The 12,432-nt window shown below is 45.2% G+C and overlaps 1 protein-coding gene across 2 annotated transcripts in view; it reads left to right on the forward strand.

Annotated features, from left to right (window-relative positions):
• The window catches only part of septin12 (septin 12), a 128,876-nt gene that overhangs the window by 88,386 nt on the left and 28,058 nt on the right, over positions 1–12,432 (forward strand). The window contains exon 1 of one of the 2 annotated variants that reach the window (XM_056287545.1): positions 11–80. The exons of the other annotated variant lie outside the window; for it this stretch is intronic. The gene's annotated coding sequence lies outside the window, so the exon portion shown is untranslated. Of the gene's footprint in view, positions 1–10; positions 81–12,432 lie in introns of those variants that run through there. 2 annotated transcript variants of the gene reach the window in all.

Consider the following 12,432-nt stretch of genomic DNA (forward strand, 5'->3'; position numbering starts at 1 on the left):
TGCACCCTTCTGATGCCCTGAGCCGCTCAGCATCCGTGTCACCGCGTGCTGCTCCCTGACTGCTCTTCGTGCCGCATCAGGTAAAGAACAGCTTTCTGCTTCCTGTTTTTCATTGCACTGTCCCTTTAGAATAGCCTCGTTCCAGCACAAAACTCACTTTGGGCTCCAACTCAGAGTAGGTTGCTTTGGTATTGTGTAGTTACGTTTCCTCATGCGGGCCTTGACGTGTTAAAGGTTTCCGTTTCGAAACGCTGTTAACTAAAAAATCTCAGCATGCATTTGGTGTGCACGTGTGCCGTATCGCATGTAGAGGCAGAGAACAGGGAAACCAGAGTGCAAAGTAGATATACGTACATTGCTGCAAGTCAGGAAACACACAAATTAAACTGCGAACTGCAAGTAAAAAAGAAAAGAAAAAAGGACTGTTTAAGGAAGTGCAGGCGAAATAACAGCTGGCACCAATTCGTATTCGTTGCAAAGTGCTGTGACTGTGCCGACATGATGTGTAGTGCAGCTGCACTGAACATGGATGGTAATGAACGGTTTGAGGTTTTGAGGTAAACCCCCAACATTTAGCACACAACCATGCATAGTACCATTAAAATTACCATCAGCTGGCCAGTCTTCTTTTTTTGTTTTACAGACACTCTCATGCTGGCTAAGTAGGAAAACACATTTTTGAGTCCGCTGCTGCTGCAAATAAATGTAATCTAAAATGGAGGCACAGACGTATAGCAAGTCAGGTCAGATGTGATTTGTTCAGCCCCAAGCCACGTTTCAGTCCCAGAGCTTTACGGTCACTCGCCATGCCTGCAGTAGGTGCTGAGCCTGTGCCACTTAAAGGTACGTTTCCACAGCATTATGGTTCCAGTAGTTTGCTAGGCTGTGGTTAGTACTGTTCTCTTTTCTTTTTTTTTCTTCTTCTTCTTCTTTTTCTCCCCAATTGTACCCGGCCAATTACCCCACTCTTCCGATCTGTCCCGGTCACTGCTCCACCCCCTCTGCCGATCCTGGGAGGGCTGCAGACTACCACATGCCTCCTCCCATACATGTGGAGTCGCCAGCCGCTTCATTCCCCCTGACAGTGAGGAGTTTCGCTAGGGGGACGTAGCACAAGGGAGAATCACTCTACCCCCCTCCCCAGTTACCGCCCCCCCAAACAGGCGCCCCAACCGACCAGAGGAGGCACTAGTGCAATGACCAGGACACATACCCACATCCGGCTTCCAACCCACAGACACGGCCAATTGTGGGATGCCCGACCAAGCCGGAGACAACACGGGGATTCGAACTCGCGGTCCTCATGTTAGTAGGCAACAGAATAGACCGCTACACTACCTGAACTCCCAATAGCTGACCTGGATTACTGAGCATGCATAAAGACATGATAAATGTCTTTTTTTTCCTTTTTTTTTCTTTTTCAAAAAGAGGAAGGTCACAGGAGAGTCACAAACCATGCCTCATTAAAACTACTTTACTTTGCACTAATGCAGATACATTTTCTTTGCTACGCCCATGAATTGTTTTCTCCTATTCTGTGGAGCTGCCAAGCTAAAACGTGCAGAAATTAACAGATGGTTGGGACGGACCGTGTCATCTGCAAAACGTAATTCTAAATTTAGCTCTTCATTAATTAATTGTGCTCCCATTCAAAACATATTGGGTGGCACGGTGGCCCAGTGGTTAGCGCTGTCGCCTCACAGCAAGAGGGTCCTGGGTTTGAACCCCGGGGTTGTCCAACCTTGGGGGTCATCCCAGGTCGTCCTGTGTGTGGAGTTTGCATGCTCTCCCCGTGTCTGCGGTGGGTTTTCTGCAGGTGCTCCGGTTTCCCCCACCATAGAAAAAAAGACATGCATGTTCGGGTTAGTACCCCTGTCTGTGTCCCTGACTGAGGCATGGCGAGATGAACTGGAGTTGGTCCCCGGGTGCTGCACAGCGGCTGCCCACTGCTCCTAGCTACACAGCTAGGGTGGGTTAAATGCAGAGTATAATTTCCCTACGGGGTAAAGTAAAGTATCTAAAAAGAAAAATCTAGATCAGCATGAAATAAATGAAGATATGTGTGAATGTACTGTGAGCTTTCCGAAGAAGCAGTCCTCATTATCATGGTTTTTGGGGGCTTCAGTCTTTGCCCCATTGGACTGTGTTGAAGCCTGGCAGGGAGATTCAGCAAAGTGGTAAATTTCCCAACGCTGAATTATATTGTCTAAACAATCCTGTTTATCCTGTCTGGTGTCCTGCATGCACGGTTGCAAAAAAGATGATTATAACCCGACTAAGCTAATTACAGGTGCTAATAAACCGAAAGATTGAGCAGAAATCTAGGTGCCATAATCTAGATTATCTAGATAATGATAATCAGATGAAGCCACTTATGTGGCTGGTTCTGAAGTCGGAGTAATGTCTCAAACAGCTTATGAACGGGTTACTAGTCTGCATATAAAAACACTCTTTAAAACTCTGTGTGTTTGTGTGTGTGTATGTATGTGTGTGTATGTGTGTGTGTGTGTGTGCGCACGTGTGTGCAAGATGCACTTATCTGCAGTACCAACAGATGGCTGGTATGGACATATGCTAAAGGCAACGTTCTTGTTGCAATGCATACATTTCTGTTGACAAGTGGACACAGTAGTCCATTTCCTCCTTACCTGGCATCAGCTTGGGGCAAAAGCACTCTCCATCATCCACTAGAAGTTATAGTAATGGTCCTTTTTTCCTTTGGCGCTTGTGTGATTGTGTTGATGGAGGATTAATGGAAGAGGCCAAGATGTTTTTGTTTGGATTTTGATTCTTTATATGTCTGCACATGGGGGGGGGGTGTCTTACCATGGTGCACCTTTAATGGAGGACAGGAAGATGGTAGAAGCCTTACTTTTTCTACAGCAATGCCACCACTTAGTCTCTCTTTCCACCGGCAGCATGAACTTACTCATCCTTCCAGCTTTTTCTCTGCTTACCATTTAACACTGCACGAGAGAGAGGGAGGGAGAGAGAGGGAGAGAGAGAGAGAGCAAGAGAGAGAGAGAGACAGAGAGAGAGAGCTTGTGGGTACAATATGTGACAGCTAATATGTGTGAATGTGAAAAGGATACATTTTAGTAAATGTATTGTCGAAGCAATACATGAACAGGATACATTGTGTAGTTGGGCGTCTGGGTAGCGTAGCAGTCTATTCCATTGCCTACCAACACGGGGATCGCCGATTCGAATCCCCGTGTTACCTCCGGCTTGGTCAAGCGTCCCTACTGACACAATTGGCCATGTCTGAGAGTGGTAATCTGGATGTGGGTATATGTCCTGGTCGCTGCATTAGCGCTTCCTGTGGTCGGTCAGGGCACCTGTTCAGGGGGGAGGGGGAGCTGGGGGGAATAGCATGATCCTCCCATGCGCTACGTCCCCCTGGCAAAACTCCTGACTGTCAGGTGAAAAGAAGCGGCTGGTGACTCCACATGTATCGGGGGAGACATGTGGTAGTCTGCAGCCATCGGCAGATCGGCAGGGGGGGTGGAGCAGTGACCGGGAGAGCTCGGAAGAGTGGGGTAATTGGCCGGATACAATTGGGGAGAAAAAAGGTGGGTGGGGATTGTGTAGTTCAGTTAACCAGAGTAGAAGAACAGAAACTTGTATTGTCCTTCAGGGTGTATTTTGCTCATTTCAATTAGCAGCGTAAAGCAGTCATGTAAAGTCAGTAGGATCTGGTTGTGGCATGGACCACGGATTTCTTTCTTGGTTTTGGCCACTTTAAGACCGAGCATCATCTTAGTGGAAGATTGCATAGTCAGTGACGTGCGGTGAGGTCAGTAGCTGGGTAGGCAGTGGGCATTCACAAATCCAAAGGACATCCTTTTGTGCCCTCTAATGTTTTATAACAATCTGAGCCTTCTTCGTTCTTCCAACTGCCACAGAATTCTAGAATAGTGTGCCCCCCTGGCTGAACTACATTCCAAATGAAAACCTTAACAAAAAGATTGTCAAAGTATATATGAACTACTTTTTTCTTGGTTTATATGGTTTTTGACAGCTGTGAAATTACTGAGTAACACCATTGCCTTTCGAGCGCCCAAACCATCGTGGGTTTCATTGCAGTCCCTACAAACAGCAGTTATGAGATACTATTTGTAAATATTGTTGAAACATTACCTGAAAAGATGAGCAGAGATTTAGGCAGACATACTGCAATACAACAGATAGCTGCACTTTGTTGGTTGTGTCAATGGTCTCAACGACTTGTACGGACACAAAAGAGGCTGCATTTACCTCATCTGCATCATCTTCTGAATCATCCACCTTCTGAATGTCCTGTGGAAGAGTGTCACTTACTGCCAAGATAATAAGGTCGTTTTGAATATGGTTCGATGTTCCGGAAAACACTGAAGAAATTTCAAGTTGTGTCACCAACTGCTGGTCTTTCTCCGCAATGAGGTTTAAGAGCTCCACATAGTTTCCCCGGTTTGATGAGCCGGTGCTGTCCTTGTTTCCTCTGAAGGCTAATTCCTGTTTCCCTAAGTAGCAAGTAGCACGTATCGAGTCCTTCAGAATCTCACGGTTTTCCCCTCACCTTCGCATTGTGTGCAGAGACTTGCTGTTTGGTAGCCTAATTTAAAGCTAGGTTGATCATTTAAAGTTAGGTTGATCATTTAAAGCTAGGTTGATCATTTAAAGCTAGGTTGATCGTTTAAAGCTAGGTTGATCGTTTAAAGCTAGGTTGATCGTTTAATGCTAGGTTGATCAGAGTGCAGTTTCCAAAGGTTTTCAATACTATTTGATGTTGAATGTGTGAACTGGACTGCTCCTGCTTGACTAGCGCTCCAGGCAGGTTGTTCGGGTCACAGCAGCCGGCACCTACTCATACATTGACCCGCTCTCTGGAAAACAGCAAACAGGGGAAGCAGTACAGCCTGCTGGTGGTCGCATCAGAGCCGCATAGCCACTCTTTCCTTATGCACCACTCCAGGTGGAATGATGGGATGATTTTCTGCCCTTTACGCTGGTGTAGGCCTGCCTTGCTTGATGACAAGTAATTTTGCTGGTAATCCAGTTTATTAAAACTCTGAAGAGGTACGATGGTCGACATTACTGATTTTGCTCTGAAGTGTAGCTATGCTGCTCAGGTTCAAATGAGCTAGCTTGCTACATTGATAGCACAAATATCTATGACATTGTAGCAATTTAGCAGCTTGATGGCTCTGATTGGCTCGCCCTCCCGCCATAAGCAGCGCCTTTCCTCGTCCATTGATGTCGCCTTCAGCTACGCAATACGCATGCACAAACTCCGAAATTCCCAACATTAAAGGCGACCCTGAAAAAGCAGACCTACCCTTCCCATCGAAAAAGTAGGCGAGCTTGTGCCCTAAATGGCGTTTCACTCTTAGAAGCTTAAGGACTTGACAAGGACATAAAAATATAATTAAAAATACATTATAACACAGCATACTTGTAACTAGAGTGAGATTTGATATGTTGTCATGAATTTGTTGTACGGTTATTTTCATTAAATTATCACAGGGTAGGCATCGTTGATGCACATACACTACATTCACAAGAGCCTTTTTTTTCCCATCTCAGTTTCTCTCTCTCTCAGAGGCATGCACTTGCTTTGTATTTCTAACCCACTCGCAAGTGCACACACAGACTCACACACAGACACACTCTGACACTCAGATGAAGTGAAGTAACCGCTAACCCCTTTCTTGGTCACACTGGATTTTGTATAGAAAATTAATGGTGCCAGCTGTGTGTGTGTGTGTGTGTGTGTGTGTGTGTGTCTGTGTGTCTGTGTGTGTGTGTGCAGTAGCATAAATAAAAAGATAAAAGGCAAGAAAGACATGATGAAAGAGGTGTGTGGCGCTAACAAAGAGAGGGAGAAACTGAGACAAGAGGAATCAAAAGAAAATAAGGTTGGCTTCCCTCTTCTAATTGATTTTAAATGCCACTTATTTACACACTTGAATCTGCAGTCAGCAAGGTGGTCGGTCCCTCTCTCTCTCTCTCTCTCTCTCTCTCTCTCTCTCTCTCTCTCTCTCTCATCTCTCTCTCTCTCTCTCTCTCTCTCTCTCTCTCTCTCTCTCTCTCTCTCTCTCTCTCTCTCTCTCTCTCTCCCCTGGAGTCTGACTGACAGCACATGCACTCGTGTGTAAATGGCCCTTGCGGTGAGCTGAGCAGAGGGAGGGGTGAGGGAGGAGGAGGCGTTGAGATTCTCCTCTATGGGATTAGTGGAAGCTCCTTGGTCCATTTGCATGTGAATGGCCCTGGCTAGCTACTTTAGCCATCACACCCCACTCTCTCTGTTTCCCTCTAGTTCTCACATTAGAGAAATACAGAGGGACAGAGAGAGAAGTGGCTAGGGGAGAAGAGAGAGGGAAACTACAGTGAAAGAGGGCAGAGGGAGATAGAGAGAGAGAGAGAGAGAGAGAGAGAGAGAGAGAGAGAGAGAGAGAGAGAGAGAGAGAGAGAGAGAGAGAGAGAGAGAGAGAGAGAGAGAGAGAGAGAGAGAGAGAGAGAGAGAGAGAGAGAGAGAGAGAGAGAGGACATCAGCTCACAGGACCATCACTATTTCTGGTTGCAAGTTGTGCACAGAAGACGAGTTCAAAAGGAAAGGACGTTTTTTCCCTCCTCGCCTTTTCAGGGAGGCCTTCACTCTCTGGGTGCCTGCGAACTGCATGTCTCAAGAAGGAGCCAGAGAACTTTGTGTTGTGAATGAGAAAAGGTAGGAATTCTTCTCTTATCCTCCCCCCATGGGTCTTGTGGACCATGCTTAATTCCCTTGCAACAATGAAGCTTGATAGGATTGGTCCACTTTGGCAGTGAGGAAAGGGGGGAAGGGAAACATTATGCCCTCTTTCAAAGCATGCACTTTGATTGAATCATTGAATTGTTTCAATGTCAGTGCTGTTGCTCTGAACTTTGGTGTGTTGTGGCTAATACAACGGCATTAGGAAAATTTAGCATAAGCTGTGTTTGTCAACCGGTAAACATCTGACTTCTTCCAGCATACTTGGTGTCCTTGCGTCTTTTGTAGTGCAAGGAAACGTCACTTAGCGTCCATTTTAGCATGATGACATTTGTGTTGCATGTGCATAGCTTGCTATTGCTAACCTGCTGTTTTGTGTGTTATGCTGATGCCGCTCTGCAGGGGGTCAAGAAAAAGATTAGACCGTCATAAGTGAATATGGAGTTAAGGTGATTGGTGAGAAAGGAGTAGGGGACCTGTTGCTCCGAGTTACAACTCCGAGCCATTCTGATTCATTGTGGGACCGCAGGACATGCTTACCATGGAGATACAGACCATCTCTTTCACACTGGATTCAAAAAATTTTCCTGGAAAAATGGGGTCCCCAAGAGCGCCTCTATTGTGAGGGTCCACGACCAAACTAATACCAGTTGTTGTTGTCAACTGTCACACAGCAGCTCTCCATGTGGCGATAATGTAATCATGGTCCACTTCTAATGGCATCATCACTTTTTCCATTCACTTTTCTCTCTCTTTGCTCCCTTGGCCGAGAAAGCCTTCCACATTTACAGTAAAGACATAATAAGATTTAATAGGTTGTCATAGTCAAGCAGTAAATAATAAGTACAGATTGATCAGCAGACATTGCTGATATTTAAGGGATTCGTTTAACCTCACTGGTGTTTTCCTCTCGTTAATACTGGCTCAGCTGGGTTGCTTCACAGAAATACATCTAACTCGGTGTGTGTTTTCGAGGTGGGGGCTGGCCAGCCATGTCACTGGACCAACATGAACAGACTTGATGCTGGGGAATACTCACCAAAAGCTCGAGCAAGCTTTTCTACCTAGCGATAAACCAAACAGAAAAAAGACAGGGGAAAATATGGCAAAATAAAACTGTTTCATTTCTTCATTCATGTGGGAGGCTGAATTGTGCAGCAGAGGCAGACTCAAAAAGACTACAATCCCACTAACTTCCACTGGCACAGAGCAAGAAACAAGCAGTTGCATTGAGTAATGTGGACCAAGGCTCCCCCTGAAAAATAACGTCCTACCTAAGAAATGAACTGACAGGGCACCAGAACTGACACTGACAATTACACAAAGAAATGTGAATTTCCTAGCAGTATCAATCACATGTCCAGCCTGACAGGTCAACAGCAGGAACTTGTATGGTCAGAAATTAGGAATTAAACTGCATGTACTTGTACTGCAAAAGGAGAACAAGCAAGAGGCATGAAACAGAACACCAGCGGTAGTGTCCAACATAGATGCTTAAAATGAATTCGCATGGTTATTAATGATGGTTGTGAGAGAGTAAAACAGGGTTGTATCTGCACTAGTCACGTATTAAAGTTCCAGATATGATGTTATTGCATACTTGACAAGATCATAGCAAAGATCTATAATGAAATGGCACATGGTAGTTACAGAGGTAGGCAGTAGAGATGGTCCCCTGCAGTCCCAGGCACAAGAGAGAGTCCTTAAAAGTGTCATGGCTTTGAGGGCGAAGGACTTCCTAAAGCTCTCCATGGTACACTGAGAATTTAGCACTCAATTGACTCCTTAATAAAGCTCTTAAATAACTGCTTCTTAATTAAAATCTCATTAGTCTTGCGGACATTGAGTTGGGGATGGTTACATTTGCACCTTTTATTCCACCACCCTCATTTGGTTCTCAGCAACGCTGCTGTTCCCCATCTACTTTTGCTTGTTGATACATGAGTCATCCCAGAAAATCAGGACAAAGAACAGAAATTGAAAAAAGCACAAAACCAAGAAATTGGCAAACATTTTTGTTTCCCGACATCCAGAGTTTGAACCGGCCATCTGGTTCTCACCTGGGAAGCCAACAAGTTTTTGTGGTGTGCAGGACGCATCTGATCTGTAGCTCACCATTGGCAGTCATGAAGCTGCTGTTGCTATTTATGTCAGGCAGGCTACCAGTAATCCTGCCTACACAACCGATGAGAAGATGTCTCACCTTTCTTCTGCTTAGCAAATTACCCAGGTTTGTCATCACCTTGCACACCCCTGCTTGTCAGAAGGGGCTCTGCCAGCTACCAGATTACAATATTCTGCTGATCATTTAGAGAAATCACTGAAAACACTATCCATTATTGAGTTGTTAGCACAGTAATCCCCAGACTGATGATAGGTGTTGGTCTCTATCATGAAGACACATGAAAGAGTGTCTCGCTCACTTGAATGAATGCAGCTAATATTTTTTGTCTGATGTCACATGCGATTGCAAAGCTTGGTACAGTTGAGTATTGACAACACTCCTGATGTAAAGTGCTTGCTGATGGTAGATGGCACATGTGCTTTACTGCTGAGTATGGTTAACGTCACCAATCTTTAGAAACCTCGTGGTACCATGGTCCTTTCAACCGTGGGTCAAATCTCCAGAAAATTAAGTTCAGATATTGCGTCTGTCAAACCCAGTCACCATCTGGACTTGTCATTTCCATTTTCAAATTTAGGATTTGCGGAGTCCTCTGTCGGCCCTGTGATGGCCTGGCGGTCTGTCCAGGGTGTCTCCCCACCTGCCGCCCAATGACTGCTGGGATAGGCCCCAGCATCCCCGTGACTCTAAGAGCAGGATAAGTGGTTTGGATGATGGATGGAATGGATGGAAAGTCCTCTGTTGTTAGCTGAGAACATTTAAAATGTCCATCTTAAAAGCACCTCAGCAAGACCTAGCTACTTCATGTAGCATGACTTCACATGAACTGCAACCTCAAGCTGAGGAAGCACAGCTGAATCCTGCTTAAAAGGTTTGGAGGATGGCAGTTGAGTAGACAAAGCCTGAATGAGTTGGGCTTTATTTCAGTGCGCACTGGTAGTGTTTTCCGACAATATGCCTTTTGGGGGTTTTTTGTTTTGTTTTGTTTTTTCTTTTTCTTGCATTGCATTGCATAACAAAGCTGCAAAGAGATTAAAAATGTGTTCTCTTGCGGGTGCTATGTATTCTGGTTGTCATCTTGTCATCTATCAGTGAGCTGAAATGATTGTTGGTCATCCCTTTGAGATTTTTGGAAAGATTTAAACGACAGTCAAAGTGTAAATTACAAATCGAGCAGATATGCAGAGTTGTTTGCATGTAATAGGTTCTTCTACATCGCTTTTTGTCTTTATGTGGAGCATCCCACTGAGACAAAGTAAGTTAAGTTTGAACCTTGGACATTAAATGACATTGCCACACCTGTAATCCATCTACAATTATATTTTTAGCATCTAAGGGAGTTTTAGAAGTACATGTTTGAGTATTTTTTTGCAACGAGATCAACAACTTGCAGGAAGACATGAGTTAGATCATAATCTAAGAAGTCGCGACAAACTAAAGCTACAGACGATGTTGTTCAGTGCTTCTGTATTCAAGTTGTTTGGTTGCATCTGTGGAAACACACAGTGAGAAGGAAGTTGTGTGTGTGTGTGTTTGATCTGAAGATTACTGAAGCCTATACAAAACCCACAGCTCTGGCCATGCAGACATATCTGACTGTCAGACAGTGTTCGCTCCTAGCTTTCAGTCGTGGTGAAGAAGTAAAACCAGTCTGTCTGGACAACGGCTCTTTCTCTTACGGGCTTTTTTCCTCCGTGTTCGAGTTCCCTCTGCAAATGCTGCGTCCCGTCATGGCTCTTTCTCTCAGCTGTCCACCGCTCCGCTTCTGTTTGCTTTTCACATGCGTCCCTCAGACCCACTGCTCAGTCATTTCCTCAAACCCACAGCCTGTGTGTGTGTGTGTGTGTGTTTGTGTGTGTGTGTGTGTTTTCTTGGTATTATCTTTACTCTTTTTTTGTTCACTTTTTGCCTCTTTTTTTTGTTGACATATCTTACTGTTTCTTTCACATCCGTTTCTGCAGTATGTATCTTACTAGCTGCCTCCATGCATGTGTCCGTCTCAAGCCCCCCCCCCCCCCCGGTGTTCAGGCAGCACCATTAGCCTCGGATTAGTTCTGCTCCAGTGCCGATAGGTTTGGATATTTTTAGCTGATTAAATTATGTGAACTTGCAGTAGCCGACAGTCTTGCTAGCCAGCGGTCTCTGCCGCTACTGCCACTATGATTTTCAGTGTGTGTGTGTGTGTGTGTGTGTGTGTGTGTGTGTGTGTGTGTGTGTGTGTGTTTGTCTAATTTTTTTGTGAAACAAAGGCAAAGTAGATATTTAATTGGGGTGGCCATGATGTCATATTACAAGTGGCACACACACACACACACACACACACACACACACACACACACACACACACACACACACAGAAGAAGGGATTGGTAACTTGGAGCAGCACAGCAGTCAGACTGTCTGTTCAGGCACAACCTTTCTAGCTTTGGTTTTACTGACTCACTCGTTCTCTCCCCACCTCTTTCCCAGTCTTTCGTTTGTCCTCCTGTCAGTAATGTATTATAATGGTGCATCCTCATTCATCATATGTATGTGATTTATGTGTGTAGCACTCTTTTTTTTTTGTTCTCAGGAGGATTGACCCCATCAGCCAATCCTCTTAGAGGGCTGTGCCAGGGAGCCAGACTAGACCACACACACACACACACACACACACACACACACACACACACACACACACACACACACACACACACACACACGGGCTGGACCTGTATCATTCCGTCATATAGACCAGCTAAATAACATGTCTCCAGAACTCTGTGTGTGTGTGTGTGTGTGTGTGTGTGTGTGTGTCTGTCTGTCTGTCTGTCTGTGTGTGTGTGTGTGTGTGTGTGTGTGTGTGTGTGTGTGTGTGTGTGTGTGTGTGTGTGTGTGTGTGTGTTACTCTTTGAGCAGCCTGCTTCATTTGGATATTCTGTGTAGTCAGACAACACAAAGACAGAGTGATAGACAGGCAGAATAAGGGAGACATGCTGTTTATGTTGTCTTTGTCTCCAAGTGTCAAAGCTGCCCCAAAACACCACATACCTTTTAATGCTCCTAGCATGCTCTGTATGTAGCATGCTGTTGTATGTAGCATGCTCTGTATGTAGCATGCTAAGGTAGGTGCTATGGCTCAGAGGGGCACAAGGTATGCATGTGAGAGAGATAAGATGAAATTATACATTAAAACTTCACATACTCAGTTTAAAGTGTGTGCAGTGTGTGCATGCATGTTTGTGCATGTGTTTGTGCGTGTGTGTGTGTGTGTGTGCGTGCGTACATGAGTGTGTGTGTGTGTGTGTGTGTGTGTGTGTGTGTGTGTGTGTGTGTGCATGCATTAGTGCGCGTGTGTGTGTGTTTGCTATGGCGTAGCGAGGACCCCCACAACCCCTGAGTGCAGGAAAGCTCCAGACAGGGAGGCCCCCAGCCATCTGTCTGGGTTGGTCGTGCTTAGCATCAAAAATCGCCTGGCTTGAACACACACAGGAGCCCCACAACTTCAACCTCTGTGCTTTATAATTGATTCTCAGGGGAAGGTTTTAAACTGAGTTTATGACGTTTTAATGTATAATTTCATCTCTCGCACATGCAT

Source organism: Lampris incognitus, chromosome 10, assembly GCF_029633865.1.
Source record: "Lampris incognitus isolate fLamInc1 chromosome 10, fLamInc1.hap2, whole genome shotgun sequence".
NCBI classification, from domain to species: domain Eukaryota; kingdom Metazoa; phylum Chordata; class Actinopteri; order Lampriformes; family Lampridae; genus Lampris; species Lampris incognitus.